Raw genomic sequence first — 19,691 nt, 5'->3', positions numbered from 1 at the left:
ATGGTTTTTGTAATTTGTATCATCTGCTTTGAGACCTTTCATTGTCTCAAAATAAAATCCTCACTTAGTGTTCCAACATCCCAGAGAGGGGAAAAATTATAACCATATGGAATATAAAACAGAATGACATGTGAACTCACCTTATGATGTTAAGAAACCTGAGTGGCAGTTGGACTTCTACTGGGACAGTAGTATAGAATGCCAAGAAGCAGAAGTTCTAGAGATTTACCCCTTGGGTTTGAATTTAAGTTCAGCCATTTATTTACTGAGTGACATTAGGAAAACTGCAGCATTTCTCTATGTCTTGGGTCCTATCTATAAATTGAGAACAATAATATATATTTACCTCATAAGGATGTTATAAGAATTAAAACAGATAAGCATACAAAAAACTTTGTGTGTTTTCAGCCAGAGAACCAGAAAAAAAAAACTGAGTGTGTAGCATATGTTAAGTGCTTCATTTAGTTGAAATAATACTAGTTGCTCTTACAGAGCAAAGTCCCAAAGTCTCAGAAGCTTTACACAAGAGAAATTTATTTCTCATTCATGAGAAGGCTGATCAGAGGTTGAAGGTGGGAAAGGATGATGCTCTGCTCCATGTAGTCATTAAAGGTTCAAGGATAAAGGATATTCTTCTGCCTTCTTCAAAAACTGGCTTCCAAGGCCACCTTGGATGTTGACATCTAGCTGTCAGATGGAAGAAGAAAGAGAGTGTAGGATCTGGTGAGAGGCTTCTAAGGATTAGTCTCAGATGTAGTATAAATCAATTCAATTTCCACTCCACTGGCCAATGGTCCTTTCTAGATGCAAAGGGATCTGAGAAATGTACTAGCTGTCTGGACAGCTGCTATCCAGCAACACTACTACACTATGGAAAGAAAAGCACAAATAGTTGGTGGACAACTAGCATATCTACCATGGTGCTCAATAAGTGTTAGCTTTTATAACTTATTACCACAATGGCTAAAACTGTGACTTTTTTCCCTTGAGCCAGAAACTAAAAAATAACCATCTCATGAAGACATTTACACTATGTCAGATTGTTGTTGGGTATCCATCCTCCCATGGCCCTACACCTCCATGCATCACGATCTTTGGACCCCAAATTTCAAATATTTAACTTAATTCTCAATAGTTTGTTAAAAGTTTAATAAAGTAAATTCTTTTAAGCCACTTCAGAATAAATCGGTTATCTTCCTTGGCAAGGCCAGAAATGGTGATAATAGAAGCCTATGGTGATAATAGGAAGGAAGGGCAGGAGAATGATTTAACACTGAGACAGGCTTTTGATGACAGGTGATTCAGGGCAGGCCAGGTGTTTTCTTTTGGGAGAAAGATGTTTTCCCAAGCGGCATTAAAATTAAAACTGTCAAAGGAGATTAGCACCTCCTCCTTGAGTGGAACACTATCCAGGGTTTCAAAATCCAGATGTTTATACTTATTTGAGTAAGTGGAACAAACAGACTATTTTTGTGATCCAAGTCTATTATTAAGTATTCTTAGGGGAAAAAAAACTCTACCTACACGTGCATTATTAACCTGGGATTTGTGGACTCTACTAGGTCCATGCATGGTCTTCAGGGGGTCTATGCATCTCCTGAGGCTGTATGCAAATGTGTGTGTGTGTGTGTGTGTATATATGTGTGTATGTTTGCGTATGTATATATATGTGTGTGCATATGTGTATATATATATATGCATATAAGGTGTGTGTGTGTGCACATGTGTGTATATATATATATAAGGTTGGTGCAAAAGTACACATACACATCCCTTCATGGTCACCACTTTCGTATAAGCTGTTGAAACCACTGTCTGAACCACTGTCAGTCACGTGCCAGAGTTCAGTATATATTCCACAATGTGCCATGGTATGAAGGATAGGCTTTATTGGGAAAGGGAAATTTACAAGCCAGCATCAGGATAAAAGGAAGCCATAAGACTCCCATCCTCCCATTATCCCATAGAAAGACATGCTGAGATTTGAACAATCTGTTGAACATGCAGCATGAGTTTGTGTTCCCTTAAAGCAGTGGTTCTCAACCAGGAGTGAATTGCCCCTCAAAGACATTTAGCAGTGTTTGGAAATGGTCTTGATTATTACAGCTTAGGGATGGAGTGCCATTAGCATCTGGTCAGTAGAGGCTGGAGATGCAACTAAACATTCTACAATGGTCAGATCATCGCCCCACAACAAAGAATTATCACATCCAAAACGTCAGTGCTTAGGTTAAGAAATCTTGCACTAGAGGGACTTCCCAACATGGCAGTCTCTCTCCAACTGGGTTCAGAATTTCCGAAGTTCTGCTCTGTTCCCTTGTATCCAATTCTACAGTAGTGTAGGCATATTGCCTTGTTCTGGTTTTATTCCCCTCAAAAGCAGAGCCTGAGACAAGGCTGTCATGACACGGCGTGCATATATGTTGTTTAATTTGGAAAGTGATCCCAAGGAACAGAAAAGGGGGTACTAGGAAGAGTGAAACAGGGAGGATGAAAAGCCAGTCTAAAGGGCACGTTAGTAAGCTGTCCATACTGCAGACGATTGGAGCCCAATCCTTCTGGAGATCCCCCTGAGCGCCATGTAGAATGTTCCTCAGAATTCTCTGCCCTAGGGACCAATACTTATCTTCTGACTGCCATCTCCTAGTCGTCAAGGATTTTCCCATGGGGGTTAACTCCCTTCGGGTTTGTGCATACCCTCAGAACACAGAGGCTACAGGAAGTCTTGGATCAGATAACTAGTGTAGCCAGGGTAAGATGGTGTTACTTGCCACCTGCATATGGCTGGCTGCCACCACAGAAAGTTAGGTGGGCCAAGAGGATATGAGGCAAGGTATTAGATATATCCAACACACTCAGTCTAGCATTTTATTTTGTAGTAGAGGGTCCCGCGTTAAACCCTCCCTACTGACCACCATTCAGATTTACAGATGAAAACAAGCAATCAAGCTTTTGGGAATTTTTCTGGCCAAGAGTGAGGTGCTAGCCTGGAGGGAGCCTGCTTCTCTCTCTTGGTAATGTTCCATTTCTATCTGTACAGAAGTTTTTCCCGAACAGCTGCTAGGTGATACATTCAAGGTGCCCTAGCTGCCCAGATAGTATCCTGGGATGGGGCCTTTCCATCCTCTGTCTTTAGGATTCAGGGATTCCCGACTCTTGAGGAAGAGGGTGGGCTGCTTCAGTCACCTGCTGCCACCCTTCAGCACCCAGGATTCTGCTGTCACAGTGAGCCACCACTCAAGGACTTCCAAATGACCAGCTACCCCAAGTCCTAGTAGTCTTTTTTTTTTAATGTTTAATTTTTGTTTGTACATACTAGGTGTATATATTTATGGGTTATATGGGATATTTTGATACAGGCATACAATATGTAATAATCACATTAAAGTAAATGGGGCATCCATCAGCTCAAGTATTTGTCCTTTGTGTTACAAACAATGCAATTATACTCCTTTAGTTATTTTTAAATGTACAATTACATTATTATTGACTATAGTCACCCTGTTGTGTTGTCAAATACGAGAACTTATTTGTTCATTATAATTATTTTTTGTACCCATTAACCATCCCTACTTCCTCCCCACCCCTCTTCACACTGCCCTTCCCAGCCTTTGGTAACCATCATTCTACTCTCTATCTCCATGAGTTCAATTGTTTTTCATTTTAGTACCCACAGATAAGTGAGAACATGGAGTTTGTCTTTCTGTGCCTGGCTTATTTCACTTAACATAATGACGTCCAGTTCCATCCATGTTGTTGCAAATGTCAGGAGCTCATTCTTTTTTATGGCTGAAAAATATTCCATTGTGCGGATGTACCACATTTTCTTTAACTATTCACCCATCGATGGACACGTGGGTTGCTTCCAAATCCTGGCTATTGTGAACACTACTGCAATAAACATGGAAGTGCAGATATCTCTCTGATATCCTGATTTCCTTTGTTTGGGGTACATACCCAGCAGTGGGATTGCTGGATCATATGCTAGTAGTCTTTTGGTAGAGAATGAAGCCACTGGACTACTGGCCATTCCAGGGCTGAGTGGCCTGGCCTGCCCTCTCAGGGGCTGTGGTGATCGACATCACCATGGTCATCCAGTGGACTTCCTTCATCCCAAATGATCCTGCTCACCACCTCTCCAGATACCTTGTATTCGCTCTCAGGAGGGATATCTCCTACTTCCAGGGTGGCCTACTGGACCCTTGCTGGCTGGACAATTGGGATTCTCCTCACCTGATGTGCCAGGTGGGTCAGTTTGTGGTTATCACCTCCTTTGTTAAAGGGCTTAAATCCCACAATGTCACGCCATATAGAAAAAGTAGAAACTTACAAGGCCATGGTCATAAAACAAGCAAGGGCATAAATGCCTCACCTTCCCATTAGACACACAGAGAGGCATCCCAGGGCCAAGGCATGGATTTGCATCTAGAAAAAACTCCCCTGTTCACTCTCAATCTTACAGCAAATATGACAGAAAATGTCCACAAACATACTCCTAGGCACCAAGCTATCTGGATTTGGGTCCCATCTGTTTGCAGGAGTTGCCTGGGACCACCAACTCACCAGCACCTGGGGCCCCTGGGGTCTATGAGAAGCTAAGCTTAGGTACAGAACAGAAATACTCGCACTGGAAGAAATTGCACTGACTTGGCTGAATCAAGTATTATGTTTAGTAATGTAATATTCTGTTGAAGATTTCTCTCTCTCTCTCTCTCTCCACACCCCCCCACCATTTCTGAGAAATATAATGACTTATATATTATACCACATATTTCCATATTTATGTAAATTGTGCTATTGAGAAACAGATAAGTTGCTTTTTATTTAGTTGCCATTTAGTTATCATTATTTAAGGACTGTTATAGCTAATTTGCTTTTTAACAAATGAGATGACATGATTAGATTTATGTCTCTAAAAATAATTTTATGAGCAAGAATAGAGATTTGATTAGCAAGTTAAGATTGGGTACCCAGTCACTCCTGCTGGGAGAAAGTGGGGGCCCCACTCCAGCCAGCTCATTAACCAGGACACCCACAGTGAGCTGCCTGGATCACTGTTGTACAATCTAGATCCTTGCCTCCCAGAACCACTGCAAAATACTAATGTTTTAGCAATATCTTGGTGGACTACTTCAGTGAGCACTTTTAATTTTTCTGCTAGGAATGCCCTGATGCTCACGTGCACCATTCACTTCTTACAACATTCTCCTTGCTCTGCACATATACACTAGCTAAAAACCTCAGCTACCTACACTGATTACAGAAAAAAAAAAAAACAACGTAACTCTAAATAGACAGATTTACTAGGCAACTAGCCATATGACCATCCAATCTCTTAAAAAGTAATTATAAGTCAAAATAAGTAAATGACATTTGCCATCACTGTATCCAAATTCCAACAAGGTAGAGGTACTTGATTGCTAAAATACAACCTAGAAGAATCAGAAGGGGCTAATGCGGACTTTTGATGTTGGGCTGGGACACAATGGGAATACACTGACAAGCAAAACATTGCCTCTATCCAGATTCTCTCTCTGGCCACCACTGCATTCATTAATTTTCTGCCTAGATGACAGCATGCCTCCTAATGTTTGCCTTGCCACTTTTATTTTTCCCAATCAGCTGCAGCAGTCCCCTTGCAAAAGAAAATAAAAACAAATGCCTGGCTAAGAAAACACAAACAAAGCTTCATTGGTCTAGATAGACATATGCCATCATCAGCTCTGACAGCAGCCTTAGAATAGGAGCAGCCAAAATGTTTTCCTTCCACTCCTAAAAGAAAGAGAGAACGAGAGAGAAAGGATAAAATTACAGTACATATTGGGGAGATTTTCCCCAAATGAAGGAGGTAGTAAAAAATATCACCTTGTGTTTCAACACAATTGATTTTCAGTGTGTTTATAGCACAGACAAAATAAACATGAAGGACTGCAGGTAAACAAAACTGGAAACGTCATTTGGTACTGAGGGATGCTGCACCCGAACAGGGAGAGAATCAGTAATCACGTTTTCTTTCAGCCTGTGCTTAACAAATCAGATAGAAGCACAGGGCTCTCTAGGTATAATGGCGTGCTAAAAATAACTTCCTCGCTTCCTTATGTAACCCAGAGGCAATCTCATTCAGTTTCTAAATTTAGAGCCCTCAGCAAAGGCCAGTCTGGTGGGGAGGTGGTTTGTGGTGCCAGTTAGCAGAATGACTCATAGGGCTCAGCTAATAAAAATTAAATTTATCTCTCTCTGGAATATATGAAGGGATACAGGTATAGCAAGCATTTTTAAGAGCCTCAAATGAGATAAACTTAAGCTTTGTTATTGCAGTCAGGGAAGGAGAGGATGAAAGGGGACCATTAGGACTCCAATTACCTTGTAATAGAAACAAAAATCATATTATGTTTATCTGGTAATCTTATGAGGAGGAATTTTGAAAGCATCTACGCAGCCACAGCTTACAGACCATTTCTAAGTGTGGGTCAGCAACTGGATACACGGTGACAATTTCCGAAGCAAAAACAAGATTTACTGACTTTGAAGTTTTCCATTAAACAGACATATGATTTCCTTCTGGGACCCATTCTGCTGTACATCTCCTGTATCAGTTCTAACATCAAGTTTACAAGCAGAACTCCACACACACATGCACATATACATTACACAATCATTTCTCCCTCATAACTTACTAGGGTGGTTAAATAATAAAATCAGCATTGTTTCTAGTCTCTAATCACAAATTATTATTGACCTTGGTAAAGTTTCCCTTTATCCAGCATGTACACTACCAGAAAATTCTAATGGCCAGAACCGTTTTGCAGTAATGTTCCACAATAATAAATGCTCACAACAGTTTTCAATATCCTGAGGTATCCTTTGAATCATGATAGATAGTTTTCTGGTATGAAGGAAATATGTTAGGGTTCTCTGAAAATTGTTTACCTGTGGTTGGAGAAGAGGAACTTTCCATGGGCTTCAGGGACTGAAAACCTGGATTTCAGTCCAGATTCATTGGCAATTTATTTCAGGACAATTCATTTCAACATTCTGAACCTCAAAATCCTTACCTGTAAAATGGGGCTAATGATGATATCTTAGTAAAGTGCTGTAAGCATACAATGAAATATTATATGCAAGAGTACTTTGGAAATTATAAATCCTATAACCTTGATTAGTTTTGTTTTTAATCTCTAAAAGCTAGGTAGGATAGGAAATTTATCACCGTAACACTTTTTTTCAAGTAGTCAAATATATTAGGCAAAATGTTATCATAACAAAGACTCTGAGCAGTCCTGCAATTTTTCAAAGTCTGCTTGTTTTTTAAGACCGTTCCAATATCTTTAGCATACATATAAACCACTGTGGATTCAATACTGAGAAATTCTGGACTAGATAACTCCATTTTTTCCTTCTAAAATTATGTCCTATATATTATAAATAAAAGAGATCGGTACACCATAGGAATAAGTATAATCATCTTTTTTTATTTTTTTAGAAAATGAAGTCCCAGCTTCAAATAGTCCGACTTATTGCCATCAAATGTTCATTCACGTGTGATACTTTTTAGTTTAAAAGGCATGTTAACCAATGATAACACTTTGTAGATATTCAATGGATGACTCATTCAAGTATACTCTGATAAAAGAAAAAGAGTAAATTATTAGATGGTGTGTACTAAAATATATATTTGCAACCACATTGGACTGCCCAGATTTATTTTTCATTTATCTGAATCCCATCAAGGAGATAGACTTTCCAACACTGTCTCCTACATCTTTGCTATTTCTTTCTTTGTATGTGTGTGTGTTAAGAGCATTTTACATGAGATACAGCCTCTTAACAACATTTTTAAGTGCATGATAGCATATTGTTAACTATAGGCACAACGTTGTACAGCAGATCTCCAGAACTTACTCATCTTGTATTACTGAGACTTTATAGACGTTGAACAGCAACTCCCCATTTTCCCTTCCCCCATCCCTGGTATTAAGCATTCTACTCTCTGCTTCTATGAGTTGGACTATTTTAGAAACCTCATGTAAGTGGAATCGAGAAATATATTTATTGTACTTGATTTATGTATTTGTTCGGAAACAAAATTGGAGATATATCCACAGTGGAAGAAAACATTAATCAACTTCGTAACTTGCACTTTTATTTACATATCCATTCCCAAAGCTAATTATTTATTCAAATATGAGCATCTTCCCTGAGTAGAGCCTGTTAAGGAAATGAGATGCTGGACAAGATGGAAATATGATAATAATAGCTAACATTTATATGGCCCTTACGTTATGCTAAGCGTCATTCTGTACTGTTTGAAGTACTTTACAATATTGACCTATTTAGTTCTCCTAACAACCTTCTTAGTAGATACTATTATTATCTTCATTTTGTAGATGGGGAAACTGAGGTGCTGAAAGGTTAAAAATAACTTTCTCCAGGTTTCTTAGTGTCTGAGTGGCAGATGAGAAACAAACTCAGAGAGTCTAGCCTCCAATTCTATGTGCTTTACCACAATGCTATATGGCCTGGACCCTGAATCTGCTTTCTCTTCATGTTGAGGATGCAGCCTGCTGACCTTGAGTTTGATTCAAGATCCAGGAAGGGCTCAGATACTTGTCACTGTTTCCTGTTAAGGATATACATTGTTTTTGGAAATTCTTCCTGGATGGTCACATTAGCCAGTTATAAAAGACTCAGGGACAGCACAAAAGGAAGCACTCCAAGGCTAGCAGGACCAAACGTGTCTCAGGATCAGAGGTATCAAAGGCTGTTCTGCTGTGGTCCCCTGCACCTTCTCTTCTTTCTATAGCTGCAGCCCCCTCTCTTCTGTGAAGTTCCCAATCCTCGATTAAATCAATCTGGAATTTGCAGTGTAGTGAGTGTGGGCACTCTCACCATTCCATAGCTAAGGAAGAACACTCATCACAATAAAGCCAGTATGCACTTTGCAAGTATGTTTCCACCTCCAAAACGTTTAAAATTCACAAGGAAGGGTCAGTGTGACTAAAATGCTAAATAAATTAAAATAAACTAGATAACAAAACTAATCAGGGGTCCCAGTTCTGTCTTGTCACTGTCACTAATTAACTAGGGGATGGAACTTGATTGGATCATTTAACCTCAGAACTCCTGTGTCATCATCTACAAACCATGCTCATTGGGGAAGAAGAACTCCAAAGCCTTTTATATAAAATTCTACAGATCTAAAGATAGACTTGACTTAAATGAACAAAGACACTTAGAAGTAGAAATATAGACATAAGAACGAGTATGGAGTTTGGCTTTTTTTTTTGTTCGACAAAATAATAAGCCTAATCCTTGCCCAAGAAATCCCAAAGAAGTCTTGGGCCCTCAAGGCAAATGAGGTTCTAAAACCTGACCAGAAAGTTCATAACATTCCCACTTTCAAGTGTGTCTGCCAATGCAACCAAAACATCTGCAAAGTATTAGCCTGCCTTGGTATACAATACTCTGTCAGCCACACCCTCTAAACATCCAATCAGAACCATAGAAGCCTCCCATTTAGTGAACCAGATGTGGAGGGCTTGGTGAGCATTAATGCTTGAGAGAGAAAGAAATGCAATGGACAGCCAATTACTGAAGCACTGGAAGGAAATGGTATCATGGTCTCTAAATTCATAGTAAATAATCTGTGAGGGATATCCTGGGAAAAAAAGCACACACAAAGAATATGGTCACAATCCTCTGGTGTATAATTACCTATTTAGGTAATTCATACACAGAACATAGTCACTAAATTACAAGAATACAAATTTCTGAGCAAACAAAATGTGTCAAGTTCATGCACAAAGCTAATACACTTTACTCATAGAAAGGGGCCTCAGGTCCTTAAGAGTATATGTGTTCTAACTTTACCTGCTGCTCCAACAAACTTAGTTGTCTCATTGCCATATTAAAAAAAGATCAACAGCTGTAAGTTTGAAATGGTGTGGGGGTGGAGATAATTGGCAGAAACAGGCACACTGACTAGGGGAATAGAGAGAAAAGACACAGAAACTTAAAAAGAGAAACCCAAGTATAATAGTATTCAAAAGATATAGTAGTGGCAGGCCATTTAGAGAATCAAAGCCCCTTGATTACATCAGTAGGGCCTGAAAACTTAGCACAACCATCGTTGCGTGATGCATGATGATCCTAAATCATCCAAAACATTTAGACCACATTCAGAATTCTGGGGTGAAGGAATAGAAGAAGATGGAAATTCGTTATTAAAGATTTCCATCAAGTAGTTAAAAGAAAATGCTGACATGCATAGATTTTTTTCTCTCAACGGAATTTTTTTTTTTATTTGAACCAAACCGTTTTCTTATAATGCCAGCATGTTTGTTGGTGATCATCCTGAATAATCCTTGCAATGCACCATACTAAAACCTTGAAGCAATGGCATGCAAATTAAGACATTAGGAGAAAATACCAAAATAGGGTTTAGGGTTTACTCTCCAGGCAAGGTTAATGGAGAGGCTGAATGTGATGAAGAAGGTCACCAATGATGAGACAGGAGAGGGAAGAGCATTTACGGTTGGAACGACATTATCATTTTAGATACAAAAACCCTGAAGTGATGCTAACATTATCCAAGCTCTGATCATCAACATTCTTATCAGATGTTAAGAGATGCTGTCTTTGAAATTTTAATCCCCGATCCTGTTTGCTTATGATATCTTCAGATTGCAGCACCAACACCTCAGATTTCGAGGGATGCTTTTAAGGCTCTGGGAAACAGCAATATTCTACAAAATCCGGTTCCACTGTGTTTCAGTGCCATGGAATCCCATGTAAGGTACTTGCTGTTGTATAAGTACCTTTAAAGGCAAATAAGCAAATGACACAGCCAGGAGCTTTTTGGGGGTGTGGAGCCTGGCTGGACAAATCTTCGCTGCATTTCAAGCTAGCCATGAAGCACTAAGTAATATGGTGCTTCTTTTGTGCCACCAGGGCCAGGGAGCTCAACAAATCCTGATATATATACACATTTAGCTGAATTCACAGCATAAATGCTCTTTATTTCCTCCTAGAAGTGCAGACTGTTGATTCAACTGCTATTCCTGGGCAGAAAGACAGAATTAAGGTTTCATCTATGTGCCTTTGTATAGAAATCTTTTCTATCCAATGGGACATGGAGGAACGACCTACATGGGCAGGCACTGGTATGTTTTTCTTTCTTTCTCAGTATTTTCCCTATATATGTGCATGTATGTACATGATTGCTTCCCCTACGACTACATTGAACTGGAAGAAGTTGGAATAAGATGACAGAAAATTCCCTTACAGAAATCCCAACTGTCAAACAGCATCTCTTACTGAGTCATTTACTCCTCTAACTGCCTAGAAAATGGCCTCTTCCAGTGAACTAAATGGCATCTCAAGTTACTTGAGAAATCTAATGCACCTCCTTCTACCAGGCAATCTGTTCTCTTTTCATATGTAGCATTAGGCCTATTATCCTTAATTCCTCACCCACCCAGGCTGTTACCTAGGCAACAGTATCCCCAGATTGCACTGGTCAAACCAAAAATTTTATCCATCTTTATGAATCAAATGGGTGGCTAATATAATCAAATAGACCCAAATTTACTTTCAAAAGAGTTATAAAAGGAAATTTGTAAAAACAGCTAGAACCTCAGTGGTCAAAAGGAAGGTTGGTGTGTGCAGGGAGGTGTTTAGTTGGTAGTCAAAGCAGAAGGAGAAGGTGTCTGCAGGCCAGATTAGTTTGCCTGATTTAAGTAGCAGCTGAAAAGGTGCTGATGGTGGATTGGGGAATTTTGTTTTCTGCTCCTTAGAGGAAAAATCAAAATGTATATTGTGTCAGTCTGGGATCTTCCAGAAGCAGACTCTGAGTCAAGGATTTGGGTACCAATAGTTTATTTGAGAAGTGATCCCTGGAAGCATTCTGAGGAGGTAGAGGGGAGTGAAACAGAAAAGGTGGAAAAGCCAGCAATACATTAATAAGCTGGTTAGTGCTGTGGGCGATTGGTCACTGGAGACGATCTAAAAATAATGTGGAACACATCTCAGAATTGTCTGACAGCAAGGAAGCTGGGGCGCTTATCTACCTATTCCTTTCCCTGGTAGGTTGAGAATGGTTCCCATGCATTAACCCCCAGGCACTTGCAGCCTGCCCTGCACAGAGGCCTAGGAGACACCTACTGCCAGAGAATACCTCCGCCTCCAACAGAGACACGGAAACCTGGTGGTAGATACCAGAACCGTCTGCGGTGACCTCCACAGCCTCTACTGCAGTACTGAAAGCAACTGGAAACAAAATTAAATTCCAAACCAATTTTAAAAGCTGATCAATAAAATTTGCAAGAGTTTCAAATATGTAGCCAAAATACCATGATTTGAAATGAGGCAAAAAATGAAAGTCCAAATATTAATCAGGATCAGTATTAATTACACCATCACGATTTTTCTGACAACACACCTCAGAAAGAAGGTGGCCTCAGAAGGTGGTGTTGTGATAAGGGCATATGCACATCTGAGGTCCTCACACCACACAGAAAGGAACTGGTATGTTGAAAAGGAATCCACACTAAGGAGAAAGTCAAAAAAGCTGCCCCTTATCAAATGCATATGTAAGAAAGCCAGAAGCCTCCACTCTGCTCCCTTGGGATCAGCTCTGACGTTTGGATGTTTGATGGTTGCCCAGAATGTCAAGGAGAAAGCCAACAAGTCATGGGTTGGGAAGACGTGAAGACCAAGGCATTGTGGGGTGTTGCCTCAAACCAGAGGACATGGTGGCAGCAAAGCATCTCAAGGAGTAATGAAAGAGTCTAGGAGCCATGTCTGACCTACCAGATTAATTAACAACTCTCCCCTCACCCACCTTACCCCCTTGCATGATTGGTCTAGACATTGAAGGGCCCTTGGACAATGAGGTGAAGGGAAGGGAGAAGAACAGCCATATATCTAGCCAGAAGGAGTCCTGGAGAGCAGCCTGCAGGTCAAATGAAGCTGGGACTGACAAAGGAGAGGCCAGGTGTAGAAACCATAAAGAACACAGTGATTGCGAGCGCAGGATTTGAAGTGAGACACATCTTGCTTTCACCAAGTTTCCTAACTTCTCTGGGCCTCAGTTTCTTCATCTGTAAAATGAGGATATATTAGTCAGTTCTTACATTGCTGTAAGTAAATGCCTGAGACTGGGTAATTTATAAAGAAAAGAGGTTTAAGTGGCTTATGGTTCTGCAGGTTATACAGGAAGCGTGGTGCTGGCATCTGCTTGGCTTCGGGGAGGCCTCAGGAAACCTATAGTCATAGCAGAAGGCAAAGGGGCTGCATTCACTTCACATGTCCAGAGCAGGGGGCCAGAAAGCAGGGAGGTGACACACACTTTTAAACAACCAGATCTCAGCAGAGCTCACTCACTACCATGGGGACAGTATCAAGGGGATGGTGCTAAACCATTCGTGAGAAATCTGCCCCCATGATCCAATTACCTCCCACTAGGCCCTACCTCCAACATTGGGAATTACATTTCAATATGACATTTGGGTGGGTACAGACATTCATACTGTATCAGGGGATAATACTAATATCTACCCCAGAATTGTTGTGAGTTAAATGAGATGATGTCCATAATGTACTTAATACAATGCCTAGCATACTCACTAAATGGTAGCTTTTGAGGGGCGTCGGGGAGAGAAGGGCTTGATTGGGTTTGCAGATGGAGGCTGTGGAGAGCAAAATGTTTAAAGGTATAGTTGGGAAACAGCATCCTAGAGGGAGGGGAAGGGGTGGAATCAGGAATCAAAAGCTCTCTAGTCTCTAGGGAATTCTGTTTAAAACTTTGTAATTATGATATACCTTGTTGTATTACAATTAACTGTTTATGGGTCTAAATTTCCCCCTAGACTCTGAACGCCTTCATGCACCTATACTTGCTGAGCTCAACCTATATACCAGGCACTGTACATAGGCACTAAATTAGTGAACTAAACAAAGTACTCTGGTTTCATAGGGCTTAAACTAGATGGTGGGGAGACAGACATAAATAAAGACACAAATATACAACAGGAAAAGTCATCTTGAGAACTATGGGTAATAATTAAGCAGAAAGAGAGAGAATGGGGCACCAGCGTGAAGGGCAAGGAAGATCTGGAAAGGCTTTGCTGGTAAAGTAACGTTTGAGCAGAGACCCCATGAATGTGGAGGGAGGGGCCCTGTAGCTATTCTGAAAGTAGCATTCCAGGCAACAGCACCACTGAAGAGGGTTGGGGAAGAGTGTGGGGCCAGCGGGGCTGCAGTGAAGAGAGCCGGTGGGGAGCTCCCAGAGCTGGGGCTGGGGAGGGAGAAGGAGTATGAGGTCATGTAAGGAAGAGGGTCTCAAACTCCAGTACAGCATAGAATCACCTGGGAAACTGAAAAAGCCTGAATTCCATCCTGCAGCACAAGCAAGTTTAATCAGAATCTGGAAGTGGGATCCAGGCGTGGAATGTTTTAAAGAACTCCAGATAGTGGATGTATATGAGTGCCACTGACCTAGGTCTTTGAAGTCCATTTTAAGGACTCCAGCTTTTACTCTGAGACAGGAAGCCATTGTGGGTTTTGAGCAGAGAAGGTACATGATTTGTATTTTCAAAGGCTCACTCTAACTGCTGTATATAGAAATGGACTAGAGGAGAGAGAGAGGAGTGACACAGCAAGACCAGTTAGGAGACAAAACACCATTGTATTGATTTTCTGTATCCACAGTGCCTAACACAATTGCAGACATAAAATTAATATCCCCAAAACGTTCCCTCTGCCTGAAACCTCATCCTCTGGATCTATGAATGGTTTATCACCATAGTTCCTTCAGAGGATTGCCAGATAAAATTCAGGACATCCAGTGAAATTCAAATTGCAGATAAACAATGAATAATTTTTCAGTATTGCATGAGACATATTTATACTAAAAATTATTGGTTACCTGGTATTCAAATTTAACTGGACTTTTTATATTTATTTTTTATTTTAACTGGATCCCATCTTTTTATTTGCTAAATCTGGCTGCCTAACCTTCAAGGCTTACTCATAGGAGGCTTTCCCTAACTATCAAATATAGAAATAAAGCACTCTCCCCCAGGATTCTCTTTCTCCTTTATCCTACTTCATTTATTTTCAAAGCTCTGATCTTTGCCTGAGATGATATACATTGATTTGCTTCTCAATTGTCTGCCCTGCTAGACTGTGAGCTACAGGAGAGCAGGAATTCTGTTATATTCACTGTGGTATCCACAGAACCTAGACCTGTGCTTTGCATATACTCAACAAATATTCATGGAGGGAAGGAAGGAAGAGAGGGAAAAGAGAGCAAGCATGGGAGGAAGGGAGGAAATTGAAAAATGTGGGAGAAAAGAAGGAGAAAATGACACAACAGATAGGTTTTCTGGAGGAGAAATGGGAATTTAGAAAGCTCAATTCAGACGTTCTTTTCCTCAGGGTATAGGAATCGGGGTTATCTGCTAAGTCTGTAGGAGGCAGGATTAGGCAGAAATTTTAATGAGAGAGATGAATGTTTAGAAAGGTCAACAGAGGGGAAATGGGAAAGTGAGTAAACAGTGGAAAACACATAATTGTCAGAGTAAGGAGGATCTACATAAGGTTGACAAGCATCATCTGTAAGGAGGCTCATCTTGGTAGGCTTGTGATTGTCTCCAATGGGGCTTAGCTGGCTAGGATTAATACACATAAAGGCAGTTTGGACAAAGAGCTGAGGTTTGAGAGGGCCAAATGATCAAGAAACCCAGAAAATTAATTTTGAACTTAAGATAGCCTCAGATTCAGGCTAGGTTAGGAGGTGAGAAGATCTTGAAGGAAGTTACTAGACTTATACCTGAGGAAGGGGCTGAAAACCGAATTTTGGTGCAGTGGGGTGTACCAGTCGATTCTTACACTGCTATGAAGACATACCTGAGACTGGGTAATTTATAAAGGGAAGAGATTTAATTGACTCACAGTTCCACATGGCTGGGGAGGTCTCAGGAAACTTATGGCAGAAGGAGAAGCAGGCATGCCTGACATGGCAGCAGGTAGGAGGGAGAGAGAGAGAGATCATGTGAAGGGGCAAGAGCCCCTTGTAAAACCATCATATCTTGTGAAAGCTCACTTACTACCATGACAGCACCATAGGGAAAACTTCCCCCATGATTCAATCACTTTCCTCCCTTCACATGTGGGGATTACAGGTCCTTCCCTTGACACATGGGGATTACAATTCTAGATGAGATTTGGGTGGGGACACAGAGCCAAACCATATTGTTCTGCCCCTGGCTCCTCCTAAATCTCACGTCTTTTCACAGTTAAAAGCCAATCATGCTTTCCCAACAGTCCCCCAAAGTCTTAACCCATTTCAGAATTAATTCAAAAGTCCACAGTCCAAAGTCTCATCTGAGACAAGGCAAGTGCCTTCTGCCTATGAGCCTGTAAAATCAAAAGCAAGTTAGTTACTTCCTAGATACAATGGGGGTACAAGCATTGGGTAAATACACTCATTCCAAATGGGAGAAATTGGCCAAAACAAAGGGACTACAGGCCCCATGTAAGTCCAAAATCCAGCAAGGCAGTCATTAAATCTTAAAGCTCCAAAATGTTCTCCTTTGACTCCATGTCTTATATCTGCGGCACACTGATGCAAGGAGTAGGCTCCCACAGCCTTGGGCAGCTCCTTCACGGGCTGGCATTGAATGCCTGCAGCTTTTCCAGGCACAGGGTGCAAGCTGTTGGTGGATCTACCATCCTGGGGTCTGGAGGATGGGGGCCTTCTTCTCACAGATCCACTTGGCAGTGCCCCAGTGGGAACTCTGTGTGGGGGCTCCAACCCCACATTTCCCTACCACACTGCCCTAGCAGAAGTTCTCCATGAGAGCTCAACCCCTGCAGCAGACTTCTGCCTGGACATCCAGGTGTTTCCATACATCCTCTGAAATCTAGGTGGAGGTTCCCAAACCTCATTTCTTGTCTATGCACCCACAGACCCAACACCATGTGGAAAGCTTGGGGTGTGCACCCTCTGAAGCAATGGCCTGAGATGTACTTTGGCCCCTTTTAGCCATGGCTGGAGCTGGAGCAGCTAGGACACAGGGCAGCAAGTCCCAAGGCTGCACAGAGCAAGAGTGTCCCTGGGCCGGGCCCACAGAATCATTTTTCTGTCCTAGGCCTCTGGGCCTGTGATGGGAGGAGCTGCTCTGAAGGTCTCTGACATGCCCTGGAGACATTTTCCCCATTGTCTTGGCTATTAACATTTGGTTCCTTATTACTTATGCAAATTTCTGCAGCCAGCTTGAATTCCTCCCCAGAAAATGGGTTTTTCTTTTCTACCTCATGGCCAGGCTGCAAATTTTCCAAACTTTGATGCTCTGCATCCTCTTGAATGCTTTGCCACTTAGAAATTTCTTCCACCAGATACCCTAAATCATCTCTCTCAAGTTCAAAGTTCCACAGATCTCTAGGGCAGGGGCAAAATGCCTCCAGTCTCTTCACTAAAGCATAGCAAGAGTGACCTTTGCCCCAGTTCTCAATAAGTTCCTCATCTCCATCTGAGACCACCTCAGCCTGGACTTCATTGTCCGCATCACTATCAACATTTTAGTTAAAACCATTCAACAAGTATGTAGGAAATTCCAAACTTTCCCACATCTTCCTGTGTTCTTCTGAGCCTTCCAAAGTGTTGCAACATCTGCCTGTTACCCAGTTCCAAAGTTGCTTCTACGTTTCGGGTACCTTTATAGCAGTACCTCACTACCTCAGTACCAATTTACTGTCTCTACTTTATAAAGACATACCTGAGACTGAGTAATTTATAAAGGAAAGAGGTTTAATTGACGCACAGTTACACATCGCTGGGGAGGCCTCAGGAAATTTTCAATCATGGCAGAAGGAGAAGCGGGCACTTCTTACATGGTGGCAGGTGTGTGAGAGAGAGACAGAGAGAGGGGGAGGGGGATGGGGAGGGGGAGAGGCAGAGGGAGAGGGGCCCCTTATAAAACCATCAGATCTCATGAGAGCTCACTCACTATCATGAGAACACCAGGGGTGAAACCCCCATGATCCAATCATCTACCTCCTTCGACAGGTGGGGATTACAGTTTGAAATGAGATTTGGGTGGGGGACACAGAGCCAAACCATATCAGGGGATGTATAAGTGAAGATATTGTGCTCAGAGAGGAAAATTTGAGAATCTGAATCATTGGAAGGGGTAAGGTGATATCAGAGCAGTTAATGCCTCACCCTCTGAAGCCAGACTGTCAGAGGTTGAATCCCAACCCTGCTACTTATTAGCTATGTAACTTTGAGTAAGTTAGTTACTTTCTATGCCTCAGTTCCCTTATCTCTAAAATGGAGTTGATAATTATACTTACATAAAAAATTGTGCTATGGTAATTAATTGAGTTAATGTATGTAAAGCACCTAGAATAGTTCACAGTGGGTAGTTTGTAAGTGTTAGCTATTATCACCATGGGTACTGGTTGTTACCATTTATTAGAAATGAGAGTGATTGTAATATAGGAAGCCCACACTGAGACAAATCAATCAAACTAGCCAGATTGGTTGCATCATAAGAAAAAGGCAAAAATAACTCCAATGAAATCCAAAGATTGGAAAAGTAAAAATAAGTGTATAGAGAACAATCTTGAAAACAGCATTAACAACAGAACTGATTAATTCAAAACTTAGTTTTTGGAAAAGCAATATATTGGGAAAATGCTTTAAAGTAAAATAATACTTTTGAAGGTCTAATTTTTATAAGTGGCCAATTAAATGTAATCCTTTTACTATAACTATGGGTGTGTCTATTTCTCCCCTCAGTTCTGCCAATTTTTACTTTAAATATTTTGAAGCAACGTTATTGACTTTTTTTAATACTTTCCTGATATATTAGCTCTTTTATTGTTATAAAATATCTTTCTTGGTTTGAAATATTGCTTTTGCCTTAATATCTACTTTGTTTGATATTAGAATAAGAGAAGTGGCTTTCTTTTGGTTATTGTTTGCATGGTATATCTTTTTTGCATAATTTTAATTTTAACTTTTTGTGTCCTTAAATTCATGTTTCTCTTATAGAAAACGTCACGGGTGTGACTATATGGGCTGGTGTCGTAGGCAGTAAAGGAATTTACCAAGACCATTGTACATAAAAAAAGGCAGATTTATTAGAGAAGTTATGAAAATACGTTGCAAGGTTGCAACAGGCAGCATAGTAGAGAAGGGGCTGTCTGCAAAGAGGCATTTTTCCCAATATATTTTCTTTTACTCCATATATGTATTACTTACATTCTGTCCTTTTCTTTTCTTTTCTCTCTTTTTTTTTTTTTTTTTTTTTTGAGACAGAGTCTCACTCTGTCACCCAGGCTGGATTGCAATGGGATGATCTTGGCTCACTGCTACCTCCGCCTCCCAGGTTCAAGCGGTTCTCCTGCCTCAGCCTCCTGAGTAGCTGGGATTACAGGCGCTCACCACCATGCCTGGCTATTTTTTGTATTTTTAGTAGAGACAGAGTTTCGGCATGTTGGCCAGGCTGTTCTCGAACTCCTGACCTCAAGTGATCCACCTGCCTTGGCCTCCTAAAGTGTTGGGATTACAGGTATCAGCCTCCGTGCCCAGCCCAATCTGTCGTTTTCAATAGCTGTATGTCAAATACTGTTTTAAACCGACAAAAGAAATAATAGAAATACATTTAACAGTGTCACTATAA

This window comes from Gorilla gorilla, chromosome X (assembly GCF_029281585.2).
Source record: "Gorilla gorilla gorilla isolate KB3781 chromosome X, NHGRI_mGorGor1-v2.1_pri, whole genome shotgun sequence".
NCBI classification, from domain to species: Eukaryota; Metazoa; Chordata; class Mammalia; order Primates; family Hominidae; genus Gorilla; species Gorilla gorilla.
The sequence above is the reverse complement of the archived record's forward strand: the minus strand, read 5'-3'. Positions refer to the sequence as shown.